The sequence below is a fragment of the Heterodontus francisci genome, chromosome 1 (assembly GCF_036365525.1).
Source record: "Heterodontus francisci isolate sHetFra1 chromosome 1, sHetFra1.hap1, whole genome shotgun sequence".
Taxonomy (NCBI): domain Eukaryota; kingdom Metazoa; phylum Chordata; class Chondrichthyes; order Heterodontiformes; family Heterodontidae; genus Heterodontus; species Heterodontus francisci.
The window spans coordinates 78,565,966-78,589,664 of record NC_090371.1 but is presented as its reverse complement, the minus strand read 5'-3'; the positions used below and the strand labels follow the sequence as shown (position 1 = coordinate 78,589,664).

Sequence of the window (23,699 nt, the reverse complement as noted above, 5' to 3'; positions counted from 1 at the left end):
GCCGAAAAGATAAACACCAAGGTCAAGATAAGGCTCACACCCTGATTAGAGATTAGTTGCTAAGACACCACATACCACAGTAAAAGATAAAGATTGGCCTATGCACTTACAGTATAATAAACAAAGCTTGTAGTTGGAGTTGGAGACCAGAAAGATTAGAAGTGAGGTAAACTGTTAAACTAGACCTCAGCAAACATCAAACTATGTATTAAGTCGTATGTTTCAGCACAGCCCAATGTTGTAATAATTTAAGATTAGAACCTATTCCTACATCCGCATCCCCATCAAGGGCACAGCATTCTTGAGGTGGTCAGGAGTTGCCCAGATAGTCTAGGGGATTGAAGCTAGTCTCAATTCGGGTAGTCTCTCCGGGCCTGGGAACCAGATTGTATTATTTGCGTGCCATCTTGTCATTTAGTATAATACTGTAGAACAGTTATATAAAACCTAATACTGATATTAGTTAATGTAAATAAAGCTTGATGTTATAAAAACTATTTGGGCTAAAATCATGGATAGAGTTACTGTTAGTGGACTAACAGTCCTTTGTTGCAACAGTAACCACGGGAATTCCACTAATACTCTCCATGTGATTTTGTTTTCTATGCATTCTGCCCAAGAAATGGTTTATATGCAAGTGCTAAAGAAAAAACTTTCTCGTTCAATGTTAACTACTATACTTATTCTCTTCCTTTTTAACCAGAAACTGATGTCTGCCTGAGGATGTTTTTCTATGTTCAAGGTGCGATATAAATGCAAGTTATTGTTGCTTTAAGAATGCTGGAACAGAATACTTTTGTTCAAGCCAAACTAAATTACTGGAAATGAATACGAATGGGTTTGCATGTCATTGAATTTAATCATGGGTTCTGGTTTGTATCATTAGTCACAGACAGCATGTTAAATAAAGCAAAACAATCGTAAGCAAAACATGCTGCTTGCTGCTCCTAATTTTATGTTCTCTGGCTTAGTTGACATACTTTGCATTTCATTGGCTAATGTAAAATAATAACAAAATTTGCTAGTTATGAAAAATATAAGAGGGCCAATTTTACAGCCATGAGCCTTGTCTGCCAATAATATACATAATCAGAAATCACATGCACTTTGCCCACAATTTTCCAAACATAGATGAAACTGCAAGGACATCATATCATTCATTTCCTCAATGTGTGCAGCTGACTGCGAATGCTCCATGGCAGTAGCATGTATTTAATGGCCCTAGGATAGAAAGTAGAAAAATATTATTTGCTATAAAATGCAAAGCTTTTTCAACAGATTATAATAATAAACTAGCAGACTACTGTGTATTGCTGTTGGTGTAGTTCAAGCATTGTTTACAGATGTCTCAGAGTCGATTTCGGCGGCAGGCAATAACAATGGTGCCCCAATCGCGCGGGCCGCATGCCAAAGTAACACCGCAATTCAAAATACAGCGGTTCATTTAAATAGCCGGGGTGGGCCACCTCCCCGATCATGTGGATGGGACGGGCTGTCTGTGCCCGGCAATAGTGTCAGTTGCCTGTGCGCGGGCGCTGACACCATTTTTAAAGGGCTGCTAGCCCTACTGACATATTTAAAAATTTAAAGATAGATTTAATCACATTAAAAAATGCATATCCTTTGCCCTCTCGCACCCACCCCCCAATAATAATTAAATTAATTATTTGCCCTTTCCCCCAAAAAACACTTACCTTTACCGTCTGACCTTCCCCCACCCCCCGCAAATTGCACAAACGTTAAACTACAATCTTTTCCACCATTCCCTACATCCGTGACGTTTATTTGACCCCTTCCCCATCACCCCCTCCCGCATTGATAAACTTACCTCCCCCCAGCCCCCCACTCCCCGACCAGTGTTGCGCCTCATTTCCCTGGACGGGATTCGAAGGCACGGGAGTACCAGCTGCCGGGCCATAGATCGCCATAGGACATCAAGATTAATGGTAAGTACATGAAAATCTATTAATTTACTTTATTTGCATACGGTGATTGTGGTCCTATCACCGAGCAGTGTGGTGGGGGGGGGGGGGGGTGCGCCACAGTGCCCTGCCACCTCCGGGAGGTTCAGGCCAGACCCTGCCGGCATCGAGGTCCATGGTGGTCCTCATCTGGAACCATCTTCAGGCACCCCCACCACGGATCCCGGTGTCGAGGGCTGCTTAAAATCCAGCCCTTGGTATGGCTAAATAGTAAACCGTTTATTTTATATCTCTCTCTTTGGCCTCCTTGTCTCGAGAGACAATGAGTAAGCGCCTAGAGGTGGTCAGCGGTTTGTGGAGCAGCGCCTGGAGTGGCTATAAAGGCCAATTCTAGAGTGACAGGCTCTTCCACAGGTGCTGCAGATAAAATTGGTTGTCGGGGCTGTTACAAAGTTGGCTCTCTCCTTGCACTTCTGTCTTTTTTCCTGCCAACTGCTAAGTCCCTTCGACTCGCCACACTTTAGCCCTGCCTTTATGGCTGTCCGCAAGCTCTGGCGATCGCTGGCAACTGACTCCCACAACTTGTAGTCAATGTCACAGGACTTCATGTCACATTTGGAGGCGTCTGTAAAGCTGAGACATGGACGGCCAGTGGGCCAGTGACAAGCTCGCTGTACAATGCGTCCTTGGGGATCCTGCCATCTTCCATGCAGCTCACATGGCCAAGCCATCTCAAGCACCGCTGGCTCAGTAGGGTGTATATGCTGGGGATGTTGGCCGCCTCGAGGACTTCTGCGTTGGAGATACAGTCCTGCCACCTGATGCCAAGGATTCTCCAGAGGCAGCGAAGATGGAATGAGTTGAGACGTCGCTCTTGGCTAACATACGTTGTACAGGCCTTGTTGCCATAGATCAAAGTACTGAGGACACAGGCTTGAAACACTCGGACTTTTGTGTTCCGTATCAGTGTGCCATTTTCCCACACCCTCTTGGCCAGTCTGGACACAGTAGCAGATGCCTTTCCCATGCACTTGTTGATTTCTGCATCGAGAGACATGTTACTGGTGATAGTTGAGCCTAGGTAGGTGAACTCCTGAACCACTTTCTGAGCATTGTCGCCGATATTGATGGATAGAGCATTTCTGACGTCCTGTCCCATGATGTTCGTTTTCTTGAGGCTGATGTTAAGGCCAAATTCATTGCAGGCAGCCGCAATCCTATCAATGAGTCTCTGCAGACACTCTTTTGTGTGGGATGTTAATGCAGAATCGTCAGCAAAGAGGTGTTCCCTGATGAGGACCTTCCATACTTTGGTCTTTGTTCTAAGATGGGCAAAATAGAACAACCTGCCATCTGATCTTGTGTGGAGGAAAATTCCTTCTTCTGAAGACTTGAACGCATGTGAGAGCAGCAGGGAGAAGACGATCCCAAACGGTGTAGGTGTGAGAACACAGCCCTGTTTCACGCCACTCAGAATAGGAAAGGGGGTCTGATGAGGCAAAGCTATGCTGAATTGTGCTTTTCATATTGTCATGGAATGAGGTGATGATACTTAGTAGCTTTGGTGGACATCCAATCTTCGCTAGAAGTCTGAAGAGACCACGTCTGCTGACGAGGTCAAAGGCTTTGGTGAGATCTATGAAAGCAACGTAGAGGGGCATCTGTTGTTCGCGGCATTTCTCCTGTAGCTGGCGAAGGGAGAACAGCATGTCAATGATGGATCTCTCTGCTCGAAAGCCACACTGTGCCTCAGGGTAGACATACTCAGCCAGCTTCTGGAGTCTGTTTCCCCACTAGGCTGAGCAGGGAGATTTCACGGTAGTTGTTGCAGTCACCGCGGACACCCTTGTTTTTATAGAGGGTTATGATATTGGCATCGCGCATGTCCTGTGGTACTGCTCTCTCATCCCAGCACAGGCAAAGCAGTTCATGGAGTGCTGACAGTGTAGCATGCTTGGCATTCTTGATTATTTCAGGGGTAATGCCGTCCTTTCCAGGGGCTTTTCCACTAGCTAGAGAATCAATACGAGAATCATACGTCTAGCCCCGGAAGTAGTTTTAAGGGTTGAATAGAATTTTAACTTCCTCCCCATCAACAGATCTGAAGGTGAAAGCATGACCCTGAGCTTCTGGTTGCTGGCCATTTCAACACACACCCCCTGCTCTCATGCCCACCTATCTGTCCTGGGATTGCTGCAGTGTTCCAGTGAACATCAACAAAATGCTGAAGGAACAGCATCTCATTTATTGATTAAGCACATGACAACCTGCTGGATTGAACATTGAATTCAATAATTTCAGAGCATGACGGGCCCCCCTTTTTATTTTTAGCTATTTTTCTTTTTCTTTTTTTATTTGTTTATTTTATTTCATTTTGTTTCATCATTCATTTTTTTACCATGTGCCTAACCATTGCTTTTTTTGTCATGTTTATGCTTAGGGGCCAGGTTGTTCTATTTTTTTGTTAATTAGCACCCTCTTTGCACAAAGACTTTGTCTTTCAGCACACCATTAACATACCATTTGCCTTTCCTCCATGACCATCTGGTCAGTTATTCTCTGTCACCCTGTCCTGCTCTTTGATTATCTCTTGCCCCACCCCTGCTTTATTTGCTTAAAACTTATTACATTTCTAGCCTCTGCCAGTTCTCATGAAGGGTCACTGACCTGAAACGTTATCTCTGCTTCTCTCTCCACAGATGCTGCCAGACCTGCTGAGTATTTCCAGCATTACTTGTCCCCTCCCTCTCAGAACCACAACAAGGTTCCCTTTGTCCTCACTTTCCACCCCACCAGCCTCCACATCCAAAGGATCATCCTCCGCCATTTCCGCCACGTCCAGCGTGATGCCACTACCAAATGCATCTTCCCCTCCCTTCCGCTGTCAGCATTCCGAAGGGATCATTCCCTCCGCAACACCTTGGTCCACTCCTCCAATACCCATAACACCTCATCCCCTTCCCATGCAATCGCAGGAGGTGTAATACCTGCCCATTCACCTCCTCACTATCCAAGGCCCCAAACACTCCTTTCAGGTGAAGCAGCGATTTACTTGTACTTCTTTCAATTTAGCATACTGTATTTGCTGCTCACAATGTGGTCTCCTCTACATTGGGGAGACCAAATGCAGATTGGGTGACCATTTTGCGGAACACCACCTCTCAGTCCGAAAGCATGACCCTGAGCTTCCAATTGCTGGCCATTTCAACACACCCCCCCTGCTCTCATGCCCACATACTTGTCCTGGGATTGCTGCCATGTTCCAGTGAAAATGAATGCAAGCTCGAGGAACAGCATTTCATTTACCAATTAGGCACGCTACAGCCTGCCAGACTGAACATTGAGTTCAATCATTTCAAAGCATAATGGGCCCCTTTTTTATTTTTAGCGTTTATTTTATTTTGTTTCATCATTCATTTTTTTACCATGTGCCTATCCACTGTTTTTTTGTCATGTTATGCTTTGGGCCAGATTGTTCTATTTTTCTGTCAATTAACACCCTCTTTGCACAAACGCTTTGTCTTTCAGCACACCATTAACATGCTGTTTGCCATTGCTCCATGACCTTCTGTCAGTTATTCTCTGTGCCCTTGTCCTTTCAACACCTTCTCTTTGGTTATCTTTATTTGCCCGCTTTATTTGCTTAAAACCTATTACATTTCTAGCCTCTGCCAGTTCTGATGAAGGGTCACTGACCTGAAACATCAGCTTTGCTTCTTTATTTAGATAGAGATACAGCACTGAAACAGGCCCTTCGGCCCACCGAGTCTGTGCCGACCAACAACCACCCACTTATACTAACCCTACAATAATCCCATATTCCCTCCCACCAACCTACACTAAGGGCAATTTACTACAGCCAATTTACCTACTACCTGCAAGTCTTTGGCTGTAGGAGGAAACCGGAGCACCCGGCGAAAACCCACGCAGTCACAGGGAGAACTTGCAAACTCCACACAGGCAGTACCCAGAATTGAACCCAGATCGCTGGAGCTGTGAGGCTGTCGTGCTAACCACTGCGCCGCCCTGAAACTTGCAAACTCCACACAGGCAGTACCCAGAACTGAACCCAGGTCGCTGGAGCTATGAGGCTGTCGTGCTAACCACTGCGTCGCCCTGAAACTTGCAACTCCACACAGGCAGTACCCAGAATTGAACCCAGGTCGCTGGAGCTGGGAGTCCTGAACATCAACTATGGACGCCATGAAGTCTCATGGCATCAGATCAAACATGGACAAGGAAACCTCCTGCTGATTACCAGCTACTGCCCTCCCTCAGCTGATGAGTCAGTACTCCTCCATGTTGAACAGCACTTGAAGGAAGCACTGAGGGTGGCAAGGGCACAGAATGTACTCTGGGTGGGGGACTTCAATGTCCATCACCAAGAGTGGCTCGGTAGCACCACTACTGACCGAGCTGGCCGAGTCCTAAAGGACATAGCTGCAAGACTGGGTATGCGGCAGGTGGTGAGGGAACCAACAAGAGGGAAAAATATATTTGACCTCGTCCTCACCAATCTGCCTGCTGCAGATGCAGCTGTCCATGACAATATTGGTAGGAGTAACCACCGCACAGTCCTTGTGCAAATGAAGTCCCACCTTCACATTGAGGATACCCTCCTTCACGTTGTGTGGCACTACCACCATGCTAAATACGATAGATTTCGAACAGATCTAGCAATGCAAAACTGGGCATCCATGAGGCGCTGTGGGCCATCAGCAGCAGCAGAATTGTACTCAACCACAATCTGTAACCTCATGGCCCAGCATATCCCCCACACTACCATTACCATCAAGCCAGGAGACCAACCCTGGTTCAATGAAGAGTGCAGGAGGGCATGCCAGGAGCAGCACCAGACATACCTCAAAATGAGGTGTCAACCTGGTGAAGCTACAAGACAGGACTATCTGCGTGCCAAACTGCATAAGCAGCATGCGATAGAGCTAAGCGATCCCATAACCAACGGATCAGATCGAAGCTCTGCAATCCTGCAACATCCAGCCGTGAATGGTGGTAGACAATTAAACAACTAACTGGAGGAGGTGGCTCCACAAATATCCCCATCCTCAATGATGGGGGAGCCCTGCACATCAGTGCGAAAGATAAGGCTGAATCATTTCCAACAATCTTCAGCCAGAAGTGCTGAGCTGATGATCCATCTCGGTCTCTTCCTGAAGTCCCCAGCATTATAGATGCCAGACTTCAGCCAATTCGATTCACTCCTCGTGTTATCAAGAAACGACTGAAGGCACTGGATACTGCAAAGGCAATGGGCCGTGACAATATTCCGGCAATAGTACTAAAGACCTGTGCTCCAGAACTTGCCGCGCCCCTAGCCAAACTGTTTCAGTACAGTTACAACACTGGCATATACCCTGCAATGTGGAAAATTACCCAGATATGTCCTGTACACAAAAAGCAGGACAAGTCCTACCCGGCCAATTACCGCCCCATCAGCCGACTCTCAATCATCAGTAAAGTGAGGGAAGGTGTCATCAACAGTGCCATCAAGCGGCACTTGCTTAGCAATAACCTGCTCAGTGATGCTCAGTTTGGGTTCCGCCAGGGTCACTCAGCTCCTGACCTCATTACAGCCTTGGTTCAAACATGGACAAAACAGCTGAACTCGAGGTGAGGTGAGAGTGACTGCCCTTGACATCAAGGCAGCATTTGACCGAATATGGCATCAAGGAGCCCTAGCAAAACTGGAGTCAATGGGAATCAGGGGGAAAGCTCTCTGCTGGTTGGAGTCATACCTAGCACAAAGGAAGATGGCTGTGGTTGTTGGAGGTCAATCATCTGAGCTCCAGGACATCACTGCAGGAGTTCCTCAGGGTAATGTCCTAGGCCCAACCATCTTCAGTTACTTCATCAATGACCTTCCTTCAATCATAAGGTCAGAAGTGGGGATGTTCACTGATGATTGCAGTGTTCAGCATCATTCGCGACTCCTCAGATACTGCAGCCGTCAGTGTAGAAATGCAGCAAGACTTGGACAATATCCAGGCTTAGGCTGATAAGTGGCAAGTAACATTTGCGCCACACAAGTGCCAGGCAATTACCATCTCAAACAAGAGAGAATCTAACCATCTCCCCTTGACATTCAATGGCATTACCATCACTGAATCCCCCACTATCAACATCCTAGGGGTTACCATTGACCAGAAACTGAACTGGAGTAGCCATATAAATACCGTGGCTACAAGAGCAAGTCAGAGGCTAGGAATTCTGCAGCGAGTAACTCACCTCCTGACTCCCCAAAGCCTGTCCACCATCAACAAGGCACAAGTCAGGAGTGTGATGGAATACTCTCTACTTGCCTAGATGGGTGCAACTCCAACAACACTCAAGAAGCTCGACACTATCCAGGATAAAGCAGCCCGCTTGATTGGCACCTCATCTACAAGCATTCACTCCCTCCACCACCGACACACAGTGGCAGCAGGGTGTACCATCTACAAGATGCACTACAGCAATGCACCAAGGCTCCTTAGACAGCTCCTTCCAAACCCGTGACCTCTACCAACTCGAAGGACAAGGGCAGCAAATGCTTGGGAAAGCCATCACCTGAAAGTTCCCCTCCAAGTCACATACCATCCTGACTTGGAACTATATCGCCGTTCCTTCACTGTTGCTGGGTCAAAATCCTGGAATTTTCTTCCTAACAGCACTGTGGGTGTACCTACCTCACATGGACTGCAGCAGTTCAAGAAGGCAGCTCACCACAACCTTCTCAAGGGCAATTGGGGATGGGCAATAAATGCTGGCCTGGCCTGCGACGCCCATATCCCATGAATGAATTTTTAAAAATTAGATATTGATCAGTATTGGCACACCCCCAAATATATGATGCTCCTGCTCTGCCACTGTAACGCCATCACGAGAAGTGGGTTGGAAAACCCATTTACGTGCATAAACGGAAAACATGAATCTGCAAAATTACTTCCATAGTGTACTTCTCTTCTACCTCAGGAATATAAATGAGTTTGCTTCACTCATAAAGGGGAGGCGGTAGCGTAGTGGTAATGTCACTGGACTGGTAGCCCAGAGGCCCAAGCTAATGCTCTGGGGACATGGGTTGGAATTCCACCACAGCAGATGGTGAAATTTGAATTCAATTAATAAAATCTGGAATTTAAAAAAAAGCTAGTCTAGTGTGACCATGAAGCCATTGACAATTGTTGTAAAAACCCATTTGGTTCACTAATGTCCTTTAGGGAAGGAAATCTGCTGTCCTTACCTGGTCTGGCCTACATGTGACTCCAGATCCACAGCAATGTGGTTGATTCTTAAAATGCCCTCTGAAATGGCCACTCTGTTCAAGGGCAATTAGGGATGGGCAGTAAATGCTGGCCTAGCCAGCGACGCCCACATCCCATGAACGAATAAAAAAAAAATCACATATTAGACTTACACAAAAAAATTAAATCACAGAATGTGGCATATCCCCCACTCTACCATTACCATCAAGCCGGGGGACCAACCTAAGAAGTGTGTAGGAGGACATGCCAGAAGCAACACCAGGCATACCTAAGTCAGCCTGGTGAAGCTACAACACAGGACTACTTGCATGCCAAGCAGCAGAAGCAACATGTGATAGACAAGCAAAGTGATCCCACAACCAACGGATCAGGTCTAAGCTCTGCAGTTCTGCCACATCCAGTTGTGAATGGTGGTGGACAATTAAACAACTAACTGGAGGAGGAGGCTCCACAAATATCCCCATCCTCAATGATGGGGGAACCATGGGATTTGGTGCTCGAGGCATTAGAGGTGCAGGAAGGCATGAGGAACAACACCACTCACTTGCACTCAGGACTCACACCGAACATCAGATACACCACCTCACCCTCACACAACTACCAATGCTGCCAGCCTCACACCCACCTCTCAATGCAGACACACACATGCAGCTATTCAGCAATGGCAGACACATCACCCAAACACAGTGCTGTACAACAACTGACATTCTGCCCTCTCTCTTGCAGGACAAGGTAACATACAATAGAAGGAAGAAGAGCAAAGCCTGCAGGGACAAGGATGCCTGCATCTCCTGGACCCTGCAGAGCAGATGGTTCTCTGCATCATGGTAGTAGCTGCAACAGGGCCTGCAGCATCCAACTTCAATGAGAACATTGAGGATGACAGCATGTTCCTGCCTTATGCCCCAGCACATCCTCATCCTGCTAGCTGGCATGATGAGTAGACTGCAGATGGTGTGACCATGGACCTCTTGTTTCCCACCCCACCACCCTTCCTCACCCCAAGCTTACTCTTCTGTGTTCATGTTTACAAAACTGCCACCTGCCCAGCCACAGGAACCCCATGAGAAGGAAAGAGAGCAACAACACAGTACTGATGCAGAGGCCCATCACTTGATCTGGCACTCACAGCTACCAGCTCGACACTGGCACTGCACTTATCTTGGAGCTAGTATAGTTGGGATCAGCCCATGGTAATTAACTGGGCACCAGTGGGCTGCAACCAGATCAGGGTGAAAGGATGATTCGTTTGCTAGCTTACTGAAGGGCAAGGTGGCAGACAACTGCTGCAGAGGGCTCAGGTGAGAACCTCGACAGGGCAGCATACAGGAGAACACTAATGGGCACGCACACCAAGTTGCTGGGTGTATTGACTGGCCTGTCACTGTGAAGGAGCATGGAGGGTTCAGGCCTCTGCTCCATCACCTTGTTGTGCTGCAGTCCCAGACGCACAGGCACTGCTGCCCCCATATCTGTTGTAACCTTTGTGTGCACAGGTCACCGACTTGTCTGCCATCCCTGTGTGGATGTGGCAGCACTCTCTGGAAAATGCAGGAACTCACCAAAACAGCTCCAAAACACTCAAGAGTATTTTCAGACTCATTGCAATAGCAAAAGTTGCAAAAATTTAATTTAACTGCAATCAAGATGCCTGGCCCTTTAAATAACATGACTGCAGGCTCTATCTTGGTGTTTCATGCTTCTCTTTTCATTATTGAACAACACGTTGTCCAAACTTGGGATCCTGGTTTCAGATCAGCCAGTTGGACTGTGTGACATCAGGATAGTGGCAATTCAACATGTTCAGGCGCACACAGGGGGTGCAGCCTGCCCCCAGGAAGGTCAGGTAAGCCTTCTTAGTGCTGCTAGAATCGGCACTATATTTATGAATTTCATGCCCTGTAATCCAAGTAAGCTAATTTGTACATCATAGCAAAGATTTTCCAATCTTGGATTTGCAATGTAAACTTAGTCTGGGAGGGCTCTGTAGCTACATTCCTAACCCTAGAGGGTCAGGCTAACACGAACAGTCTCTGCAGTCATCTGATAGGGTTACTAAAACACTAGGATTGTCTTGAAGGCTCCACTAATTAAAGAATAGCACACGGCTGTGAGCAATCCAGGAGAAAAGTCATTAAGAAAAAAATGCTTTTGTTTTTCATTTTCTTTGAATACTTTCATTTAATAGATCTAAAAGCACTGGAGATGGGGGAGAAAAGGTTATTTTTGGCTGACTGGGGAGTTTGAAGAATGAGAGGTTTTATGAGGAAACCTCAAGGAATACATCCAAGCAGAACTGCTAGCCTTATCGTCCTGTGAGAGACCTGTCTCCAACAGGGGCATTGTCTTGGATATCCGTTACAATCATGCTTGGCCAGTAACCTCCAGGGCTGGCCAAAAATAAATTTTTCTCTACAATTCCACCTCGACTGATGTAATCAGTCACCCTGTGTTTGACTGTACAATGTAAAGTGTCCTTCTCTATCCACACAGCATTCTTGTATGCCAGGAATACAACCACATTCCTAACACCCAAATTTCACATGGCACAAACCATAAGCAGTTAAAGGACACACCTGGTGTCAGCCTGTTTTTTTTCTCCTGAGCTCCAGGACCACTGAAGCCTGCTCTGTTTTGCCAGTTTTTTATCCTTCCCTCTCCACCTGACTATCCTGCCTCTTTAAGCCATTTACATTTTCCCCATGTCAGTTCGATATATTATTTCATGGATATCTCTCATTATGCTTCCTATTGTCTCGGACTAATATCACTCCTGATTTAATTATCGACAGTTTTTACTTAAGCTCTTTATAGATCATTCCCAGTCTTTGCCCAGGTTCCCAACAGGAAGAAAAGAAAGAATTTGCTTCTATGTAGTGCCTTTCACAATCTTAGGATATCCTAAATTCCTTATAGCCAATGAAATATTTTTGAAATGTAGTCACTTATATAGTAAATGGGGATGTCAATTTGCGCACATCAAGGTCTCACAAATGGCAATGTGAGAATGACCAGATTATAGATTTTAGTGATGTTGGTTGAGGAATAAGTATTGGCCAGGAGTCCTAAGGCGGTTGGTGAAGAGAAAGCCTTTGCCCCCTAGCAGACTCCCTGCCACCCAATGGTCTGGGTGGAACAGAGGGAGTGTTGCGGACTGGAGCAATATGACTGCTTCCAGGAAACTCTACAATTTAAACCCTTTGTGTTGAGAAACAGAACTGGTTCCTCATGGAGAACTACTTGCGTGCAATCAATGATGCCCTTCGAACGTCCAGCAATGCAGAATAATCCCAATGCTCTTTCTTTCTGCTTGTCAACCCTATAGAAGGTAATAAACTGCTGAACGTTCACAGCTGTGTGTCAGTGACCTGCCAGTTGACTGTGTGCACCAGAAGCAGTTTGGAAGGAACCAGAGGCACAAACATTTTAGAGCCATGGTGAGCTTCACTGCCACAGACAATGTGGTGCATTTCTTGGTGTTAGGCTCCAAATCTCAGTCTAATAGATGGCATTGATACATGACTGTCTCCCTGATGAAAAGCAGCCACCTTACTTATACACTGCAGCTCTCTGAGCTTCCAGCAGGGCATTCTGTTCCTGAAGACCCGCAAGTAGTAATGCCTCCTGCATTCTTGCCTTCTTCACTATCTTCTTGCAGGCTGCACAGATCTTTGCTGGCTTCCTTGCTGCTGCTGCTGCTGCTGCTGCTGCTGCTGCTCTCGCTTTGGGAGCCTCAATGGTAAGCTCAGCAGCATCGCCAAGTTCCACAACTCAGAACATGAATGATACAGTTTATATCCTCCACAAACTCACTCTGCAAAAGTATTCACCGAACACTTGCCAAAACAGCCAAAACTTTGATCCCAAAGCACCCTGGAAGCCTACAACCACTAATTTCCCTTTACGGGAGGTGAGAATCCCTTTAAATATCATTTTTGAAAGCATAATCAGGCACATACAGACACCAAATTAGCAATTAGTCCTTATTCGGATACAAAACTCTTATTGTCAGATTTAAATGATGGCTGAACGAGTGCCCAGACAAATATGGCCACCATCCAGCATCCTTCTGCTGTGGAATATTTTGCTGCTCAATTTGATTTCACGACATCTATTTTGGCTCCCAAAAACATGCGAGAGGGATTGCAATTTCTGCTTCTCCCTGTATCTAAAGTTGGAGGCAAGCAAAAGCATTTCTTATCTATTAATACCAATTTGCTGTGAAATGATGATTAAGGCCGGGGTTTTACAACCCCAAAAGAGTGGGATCATGGCGGGGAGGTGGGGGTGGCGTAAAATGGAGTGGGAAGCTGGGGGGCCCTTCCCGACCCTTTCCCGCCACTGCTGCCAATTTACACTGGGTGGCAGCAGCGAGAAACGGCCCACCCACCCCAGGCCAATCAAGGCCCTTAAGTGGCCAATTAGCAGACACTTAAGGACCTCTGCCCGCCGCTACAGGGATTTTACGATTAGCTGGCGGGCAGCTGAGGCCTCAGAAAAGCCGCCTGATAAAACTCGGCAACCTGCTGGCAGGCTGGCGGGGGGCCTTCCTGGTCAGGCACCCTGTGCCCCACGGAAGGACCACCCCCAAGGCCCCAACTGCCCCCAACGCCCAACACGCCCCCCCGCCTCCCTAACTCACCCCATGCCTCGGGGCCTGACTGATTGCCCCTGGATAGGCCCCAAATACTTATCTCTTTTCTGGGGCTGTCCATCATCTTCGTCCTGCAGCTGGGTGTAGTCCCAGCAGTGGCCACCACTCCCGGTGGCGCTGCTGGGACGAAAAGCTACCAGCCCGCCGTTTGGCCGGCAGCTACATTAGGTGGGACTTCCTGCCTCAATGTCCAATACCAATTAAGGGCCTGTGGACTGTAAAATCCAGTCTGGATCCCCAGGCCCGGCGGAGGCATGATCACCACTGACTTTTCGGCCGGTGGATGGGTCCTCCTGCCCACTGTAAAATCCAGTCCTAAGAAATTATTGCATTTCAAGGTTCAGAGTTGCATTTTCGCTCAGTTTAAATGCATACAAAAATGTTAATGGAATTACGATGGTACATCTGGCCAAATTTTTATATAGTTTTTTGGACACTGAGGTTGTTTAAGAAGACTGGAAAATAACAAATTCTATTCTTCAAGAGCAGATTGGCATAACCCTGGGACTTGCAGACCAGTTAACATCATGTCAACAGTGACAAAATAGAGTGCTTACCATAATGGAAACAATTTAAGATCATTTAGTGAGACTGAAGTAATAAACAAATGTTAGCACATGTTCCATAAAAGGGAAGCTGTGCTTAACATGTCTGTTGGGCCCCTTTGAAATGTAACAGTAAGCCATATCTGCATTGTCTTTCTGGAAGCATTGTACAAGTGAGAAAGGTGTCGAGGGATCCCTCTCAGCCTTCACCTGGTCTTACTGTAACAGGTTTAATTTTTAAAACACAGTATTTTTAGCTCCCCCTTGGTGAATCCTTGTTCATCTCTTTCCAAATATAAGGCAAAGAAACCAGCACAAACAGGTTTTCTTAGGTTTGAAGAAGAAAAGTTAAAATTTATTAAACTTGAACTAAAACTAATTCGGTTAACGCCTATGGATACACGACACGCCCACGCTAACATGCATACGTAATACACACATGCAAATAGAGACAGAAAAGAGCAGATGAAAAATAAGGTCGAAAAGTTTGAGGCAATGTCTGAAGAGTTTTTGTTATGATTCTTCGAGCTCACTGTAGAGTCATTGATTCTAGGTAGATCTTGCTATTCATTGGGGCCCAGTATTCTTCTGAAACCTTGTTCGCTGTAAGAGACTTTTCACTCTTGGGGTTCATGTGTCTTCAGTGGATTCAGATGTTTGTGAGAAAGAGATGGGAGCAAACAGGAGAGATCTTCTCAACCCAGCAGCAAACAGTCTTTCTGAGTTCAAATTCTCTGGGGCTAGTTCAAAAGAAAGCCCTGGAACAGCCAGTTAGTCATGTGACCAGTTGGTCTAACCAGTCCTGGCCCCTGTGGATTGCATCACCCCAGCAGGCCCTGGAATGCGCTTCCCCACCCCCTCACTGTCCGGTGATCAACATCCATTGTGGGTTGTGTGTGGCAGGGAATGGTCCTTTGTCCTTCCAAATACTGTCTGTTAATATGCAAATATCTTTTCCAGCCACAGCTGGTCTGTTTAACAAGTCATTTCCTCGCTCCAGCAACAGTTTAAAATCAATGTTCATGACAAAATTAATGCGCCTCATTCTTGGCAGGTGGGGCTCTAGCATGACAGCCATTCTTAAAAATTTCAAATGTGCGCTCGGTATTCTTTCAGGTTCAGCAACAACTCTCACAGCATAACTTTGACAAGAAGGAATGTATTTTATTTTTGCTCAAAATCTAGGAAAGCCAATGAATTTAAAAGTTATCTGCAGAAATAATGATCCCGATATTTACTGGGGCAGGATTTTCAAACGTGAGGATGAGTTCAGATCTGGGTTGCCCCGAGCACCATAAAGATTTAACTCCACAGCATGCATGGTTTTTTTTAGTAGGTTTCCCCGCCTGGAAAGAAGTCTGATTGACATGTTTGGCACCTCGTCAGGCAGGGAATGCTGCAACTGAGACCATAACCCAGGATCAGGTAGGTTTCCTACTGCTGGGAGATCACACGGCAGGGTTGTTGTGGGTACAGAATGGCTTTGAGGATCAGGGGCTGATTCAGCGACAGATCGAGGGCAGAGATGGGGTCGGGGGATTCAGTGATCATGAGGAGGGACAGTGGTCACAGTGAGAGGGTGATTAATCATGGGGGAATGTCAGTGTTATTGATTCTGTGGAGGGGTCCAATTGCAGGGGGCAGGGTATGGCTGGATGGATAATCCAATTGTGGAGATAAAGCTTGGACAAAGCACTCCTGCTCCTCCTGGCCCACAAGTAGTGCTGGAAAGGCACTTATCTCTTCTACGTCTTTTAGCTTCCGGTTTTCATGAGGCCTGGTTAACCCAGCCCGCGAGGTGGGGCGGCCTTCTGGGGACCTCATTTGCCTGCACGCTGCTGATAAAATACCAGCGGAGGTGGGAGGATACCCTTAAGTGGCAGTTAATTGGCCACTTAAAGGCCTTGATTGGCCTGAGGTGGGCGGGCCATTTCTCACCGCCACTACCCCTCGTAAAATTGCAGCGGGAGCGGGAAGGCATTGGGAACGGCACCCACTGCCTCCCGCTCAATTTTATGCCCACTCCTCCATCAGCCCACTCACAAGGGGGGACGTAAATTCCGGACCATATTTGGTTTGGCTGTCACCAAAAAAGATAGCACAATTTGCAGCATTCTAGCATGTGCTTCAATGTGTAAGCCTCTATCTTTATTCTGTCTCTGTCTGCGTGGATGTGACCCTAGCCACTAGAGGGAGCCAATATACATAGACTCACATCAAGTCACACTCAGGGTCCTAAAGGTACAGCACAGCAAACAAGTCATACTCGATTCACATACCATTACACTCAAGATCCACACCTCTCTGGAGGACCATGTTATGGAGAGCGCAGCATACCACCACAATGACAGAGACCTTGCAAGAAGGTATTGAAGGGAACCAGCCTAATGGCTTTCTCAATGGTTGGTCTGCTGAGCAGGTAGCACTGGTTCTATCACCTCTGCACCAATGTCTACGGGGTTTCCGTAGAGGGGTCAATAGCTATGTCTTCAAGGGATTTCCCTTATCCCCTTGGATCCATTCACTCACTTTGGGGTTGGAATGAAGATCCAAGGCAGCCTGGACTGGCGGAGGGTGAAGCAGTCATAGCGGCTGCCAGGAAAATGAGCACACACATGGAGGAAGCTCTTGTTGTGGCCGCAGACCAGATGGGCGTTGAGGAAGTGGAAACCTTTCCTGTTGATGGATCTCACTGGTCGGTCACTGGGTGCCTTGATGGCCACATTGATGATGCCCCGCACCTGGGGGAATCCTACACAGTCTCATCTATGTCAAAGTGAATGTCATCCCCCACCCTTCAGAATATGGCATCCGTGACCTGCCTGATGGCGTGATAAGCTGCCGACTGGAAGATGCCACCTAGGTCCACAGAAGATCCTTGGAATGACCCAGTTGCATATAAATTCAGGGTGACAGCGACCTTGATGCTGCAGATAAGGGACTGCCATTGGGGACACAAGGAATCTGGTCATTGTGGATCAGAGCACAAAGAGAATATCTGCCCGGATAGGCGCAGCCTCTTATGGTAATGATGCTGTGTCATCTGCAGGAAGCTGACTCTTGGGCGGCAGACCCGATGTCTTGAGTAACACCTTCTTCTCTTTGCAGCCCTTCCCCCGCCACCCCCAAAGCAAAAGCAATGCCAGCGGGCTCACATCCCTCTCTGGGTCCCGCCAACCCACCACTAAGAAAAGCAAGTCTAACAGTGGCCACTCTGTGGCACCTTTGGAGCAACTGAGCTTAATTTTGTGCCTCTACAGTATTTTAATCACCCCTTCCCATAGTCCTCATTGTCGCCCACAGTGTTCGCGTCTTGTACACTCTGCTATGTACCCCACATGATGTTTTCCCTGTTCCCTAACAATCCTAAATTGCTGCTAGCAAGCCTGTTAATGAGTTCCATAATAAGTTCAACAGGCACTTAATTGGAGGCATGCAGGTTTGCCTTTCCCTGCCTCCCAGCATCCCTTTAAAAATGGCTTTGCGTTCCGAAGGCGGAAGGTCCCAGTGCCAACCTCCGAGAATGCAATCTTTACTCAGCCGGCTTTAAAAACCCATCCCAAAATGTGAGGTACACAACCTTATTAAAATAGTTAAATGACCAACTCACCTCCTGGGAATGGGTTGGTTGCACACTGCCACTCCCATCTCCTCTGTCATTAAAACTGGAAGTAACTGGTTGCTGTATGCTTCAGCCCCCATAGCCCCAATTTCCTCCATAAACTAAATTCAGGACATAAACATTAATCTTCTCTAATCTTTCATAATAGCTCATCCCCTTTACGCTGGGGATCATTCTAATTGCTCTTCTCTGCACTCTCTCTGATGCAAGCATCTCCATTTTGAAGACTTTTTTGATTAAAGTTCTCCAAAGTGTCAGGTACATAATTAATTTTAAGGGACTGAAAATTTGAAGGGCCACTGACCTCAACACTCAAATTCCTGATACATGCAAATAAATCAAATCTACTCTTTAATGCCATAGGATAGTGTTAGAAACCCACAATTTAATTTCACCTTACCCCGCTCCCCACAATTGGGTGGCACATACCTCCACTTACTGGCCAGGATATTCCCAATACTACTCAGCAATCTATTGCTTAACAGCCACTGTTTTTCCAGTTTTTAGAAAGCTTTTCTAAAGAAAATTTCCATGCACAAACATGCAACTAGACATACTTTGCTGCAACGATATAAGTAGAGGAACTACACACACACAATCCACCCACATACATTAAATGCTAAATCACTAAATTTAATAATAAACAGGGAAGCCTTTCAGCCTGAGTGAATGATCTTTAGATTTGAGTAATAAATTGAATAAATCTGAATCCTAGATTGTACCAATTCCATTTGATTATGTACAGATTGTCCAAGTCACTTATTCAGAAAATAGTTTTGTTTTATTTAAAAAAGTGCCTGCTTTTATTCAAGTTTTCAGCTTTCAGTTTGGGTAATTTCAGCATTTGCAGCAGTGATTCTTCAATGCATTTGTAGTATAAGGTTGTAAAAGGTTAATACCGGAGACAGTGAGAGACCCCTCCCACTGTACGAGCGATGATGTAACAGTCACATGAAATAGTCTTGAAAAGAAGAAGGTAAAGCAGCACAAAGGATGCTAGCTTAGGTGGCTTGCAGAGGGTGTTGTCATGCTAGACACCCACCTGCCAAGAATGAGGCATATTAATTTTGTCATATGAACATTGATTTTAAACTGCTGCTGGAGTGAGGAAATTACTTGTTAAACAGATCAGCCATAGCTGGAAAAAAACATTTGCATACTAACAGACAGTGCTTGGAGGGACAAAGGGGCTATTCCCTGCTCCAATTTAACTCACAATGGACTTTGAGCACCAGATATTGTGTGTAAGAAGAGACAGTCCAGGGTCAGTTAAGATAAGAGAATCCACAAATAGATGTGGTCAGACCAGCTAGTCACCTACTTGGCAGCCTGGGTTTTTTTCTGAATTGTACAGAGTTTGAACTCAAAAAGACTGTTTGCTCCTGGAGTGAGAAGACGTCTCCTGTCTGCTTCCATCTCTTTCTCACAAGCCTCTGGACCCACTGAGTACACATGAACATTAAGAAAGAAAAGTCTCCTACGTCGAAGAAGAATACTGGGCCCCAACGAAAAGCATGACCTACTTACAATCAAGGACTTTACAGCGAGCTCGAAGAACAGTAACCAAAACAACGCTTCAGATTTTGCCTCAAGCTTTTCCACTTTATTTCTTCTGCTCTTTTCTGTCTCTATCTGCATGTGTGCATCGCGTATGCATGCTATATTGGGCACATCACGAATCCGTAGGCGTTAACCGAATTAGAGTTTAATTTTAATAAAGTTCAACCTTTTCTCTTTAAACCTAAGAAAACCTGTTTGGCTGGTTTCTTTGCCTTATAATTGGATGTTAGTGAACAAGGATTCACTAAGGGGGAGCTAAAAAAAATGGTGTGTTTAAAATTAAACCCTGTTACAGTAAGACCAGGTGAAGGCTGAGAGGGACCCCTAGACCCCTTTCTCACACGTAACAGTGTATGTAGTAACTGTAAATAATAAAGAGTTGCTAGTTAAGCTTTATCGGAGACAAACACTTTCTCTAGAATGCCCTACAACACCACTCATACAAACCCAATAAATCCAGCAGGATTCAATCTTTTTTTCTGAGTCCACAAACTTCTACAGTCCTCTGATGCAGGGATGAAGCTGGCTGCGGGAATGCTTATACTGATAGGACTTCCCTTACACAAATAAGATGAAGCTGACTGTTATAGTGAAGTGTGCTGCAAGAGTTACCTCAGAATTTGAACATCCCTCATTCACAGATGTTTCCTGAGTGTTTTTTGGCAGTGGTTTGGTAAGATAAAAATACAATTTTCCCATAGGCAACTTCAGAAGTGGATGAAAAAAATCCTAAAAAGAAAAAAACGAAAAAAAGCAAACATTGCAACAACAAAAAAAAGGGAAATACCTTGCAAAATGAGACAAATATTAGCCTATAAGAACAAAGGGAAACGCAGCACCAGCAAAGACACTAGAGTCCATATGACGAGTCCCAAAAACTAATAATCCATGAAAATAAAACTCTGGCTTGGTTCCTTAGAAGTTACTTGCACAATATTGTTGATGCCAAGCTTAATAAAATACAGCCAGAAATCAAAAAACAACTCCTGCTATTTCTCTTTCTATTGGTATTTGCTGTGCTAATGCTTCTTTGATGGCTGTTCCTGTTGCCGATATTAGGATGGCTGTCTCTCCTGGGACACCATTCCTGCTCCTGCTATCTCATGTAGGGCTCTTTTGTTATTGGTGCTAAAATGGTTTCTCCTGCTGCCTGTAACAACGACTATAGTCTTGATTCTATATAGTTGCTCTAACACAATAAAATGTCCCATGGTGCTTCACAGGAGAGCTTTCAGACAAAATTTAACACCAAGCTGCATAAGGAGGTATTAGGACAACTAGCCAAAAAATGATTATAGATTTTACAGTCTGAAAATTTTGAAGACCAACAGTAAAGCAAATAAAGTTGTCAGTAAATAATGTGTTGGGATGGGCAGGTGTATCAGGCAACCTATCTGTGCAAAGACTGAAAAGAATGGAGCATATTTGCCAATCAGCAGACTGGAGCAGGCTCATATTGCAGAAGGTTGGAAAACCCTCGGTATTGTGTGTCAAAACTTACGATATATGTTCTCAGGGTAGAGAGACTCCCAGATGTGATCAGCAACTCAACAAGATATTCCCATAGTGCTTACATTGCCATTTTACTAATTCTTTCACCATAAATATGAATGTCCTTTCGGGGAGAAATCTACCGTCCTCACCTGGTCTGGCTACAGGTGAATCCAGACCAACAGCAACGTGGTTGACTCTAAACTACCCATTGAAATGGCCTAGCAAGCCACTCCATACAAGGGGAATTGGGGATGGGCAACAAATGCTGGCCTTGCCCACATCCCACAAAAGAATAAAAAAAGATATGAAAAATCTTTCAATGCATTGAATTAATTCTATACTCACAGTTGAATTATGTTCCCCCCATTCTATCTGAGATGTTCATGACTGGTCTGTAACATGGTCTTAACAAGCAGAAAGTTGGAGTTTTATGAATCACTCATTTTCTTAGATTCTTTTTCAGATATCAATGATCAGAACGGCAAAAAACAAAGGTAATAAAGTGTTTTCTACAAATATTGTAACCCTGTTTATGTGTAGCTGCTTTTCTGCTAAAATTATTGAACAGAGAAAAATATGGCCTCTTGTGCCACTTCATTTGCTGCCTCTAGGAGCTGCTTTAGAATTAAAATTAGAACATTACAGCGCAGTACAGGCCCTTCGGCCCTCGATGTTGCGCCGACCTGTGAAACCATCTGACCTACACTATTCCATTTTCATCCATATGTCTATCCAATGACCACTTAAATGCCCTTAAAGTTGGCGAGTCTACTACTGTTGCAGGCAGGGCGTTCCACGCCCCGACTACTCTCTGAGTAAAGAAACTACCTCTGACATCTGTCCTATATCTATCACCCCTCAACTTAAAGCTATGTCCCCTCGTGTTTGCCATCACCATCCGAGGAAAAAGACTCTCACTATCCACCCTATCTAATGCTCTGATTATCTTATATGTCTCTATTAAGTCACCTCTCCTCCTCCTTCTCTCTAACGAAAACAACCTCAAGTCCCTCAGCCTTTCCTCGTAAGACCTTCCCTCCATACCAGGCAACATCCTGGTAAATCTCCTCTGCACCCTTTCCATAGCTTCCACATCCTTCCTATAATGCGGTGACCAGAACTGCACACAATACTCCAGGTGCGGTCTCACCAGAATTTTGTACAGCTGCAGCATGACCTGGTGGCTCCGAAACTCGATCCCCCTACTAATAAAAGCTAACACACCATATGCCTTCTTAACAGCCCTATTAACCTGGGTAGCAACCTTCAGGGATTTATGCACCTGGACACCAAGATCTCTCTGCTCATCTACACTACCAAGAATCTTCCCATTAGCCCAGTACTCTGCATTCCTGTTACTCCTTCCAAAGTGAATCACCTCGCACTTTTCCGCATTAAACTCCATTTGCCATCTCTCAGCCCAGCTCTGCAGCCTATCTATGTCCCTCTGTACCCTACAACATCCTTCGGCACTATCCACAACTCCACCGACCTTAGTGTCATCCGCAAATTTACTAACCCACCCTTCGAAACCCTCATCCAGGTCTTTTATAAAAATGACAAACAGCAGTGGCCCCAAAACAGATCCTTGCGGTACACCACTAGTAACTAAACTCCAGGATGAACATTTGCCATCAACCACCACCCTCTGTCTTCTTTCAGCTAGCCAATTTCTGATCCAAAGCTCTAAATCACCTTCAACCCCATACTTCCGTATTTTCTGCAATAGCCTACCATGGGGAACCTTATCAAATGCCTTACTGAAATCCATATACACCACATCCACTGCTTTACCCTCATCCATCTGTTTGGTCACCTTCTCGAAAAACTCAATAAGGTTTGTGAGGCACGACCTACCCTTCACAAAACCGTGCTGACTATCGCTAATGAACTTATTCTTTTCAAGATGATTATAAATCCTGTCTCTTATAACCTTTTCCAACATTTTACCCACAACCGAAGTAAGGCTCACAGGTCTATAATTACCAGGGCTGTCTCTACTCCCCTTCTTGAACAAGGGGACAACATTTGCTATCCTCCAGTCTTCCGGCACTATTCCTGTCGACAATGACGACATAAAGATCAAGGACAAAGGCTCTGCAATCTCCTCCCTAGCTTCCCAGAGAATCCTAGGATAAATCCCATCTGGCCCAGGGGACTTATCTATTTTCACACTTTCCAAAATTGATAACACCTCCTCCTTGTGAACCTCAATCCCATCTAGCCTAGTAGTCTGTATCTCAGTATTCTCCTCGACAACATTTTCTTTCTCTACTGTAAATACTGACGCAAAATATTCATTTAACACTTCCCCTACCTCCTCTGATTCCGCACACAACTTCCCACTACTATCCTTGATTGGCCCTAATCTAACTCTAGTCATTCTTTTATTCCTGATATACCTATAGAAAGCCTTAGGGTTTTCCCTGATCCTATCCGCCAATGACTTCTCGTGTCCTCTCCTTGCTCGTCTTAGCTCTCCCTTTAGATCCTTCCTGGCTAGCTTGTAACTCTCAAGCGCCCTAACTGAGCCTTCACGTCTCATCCTAACATAAGCCTTCTTCTTCCTCTTGACAAGCGCTTCAACTTCTTTAGTAAACCACGGCTCCCTCGCTCGACAACTTCCTCCCTGCCTCACAG

General features: G+C 45.6%; 1 long non-coding RNA gene across 1 annotated transcript in view; it reads right to left on the bottom strand.

Annotated features, from left to right (window-relative positions):
* Positions 1 to 963: 963 nt before the first annotated feature.
* The window catches only part of LOC137380780 (uncharacterized), a 35,834-nt gene continuing 13,098 nt past the window's right edge, over positions 964 to 23,699 (bottom strand). The window contains exons 2-3 of the long non-coding RNA XR_010977081.1: positions 20,178 to 20,294; positions 964 to 1,221 (exon numbers count right to left, since the gene is read on the bottom strand). This is a non-coding gene — a long non-coding RNA (uncharacterized lncRNA). The remainder of the gene's footprint in view (positions 1,222 to 20,177; positions 20,295 to 23,699) is intronic.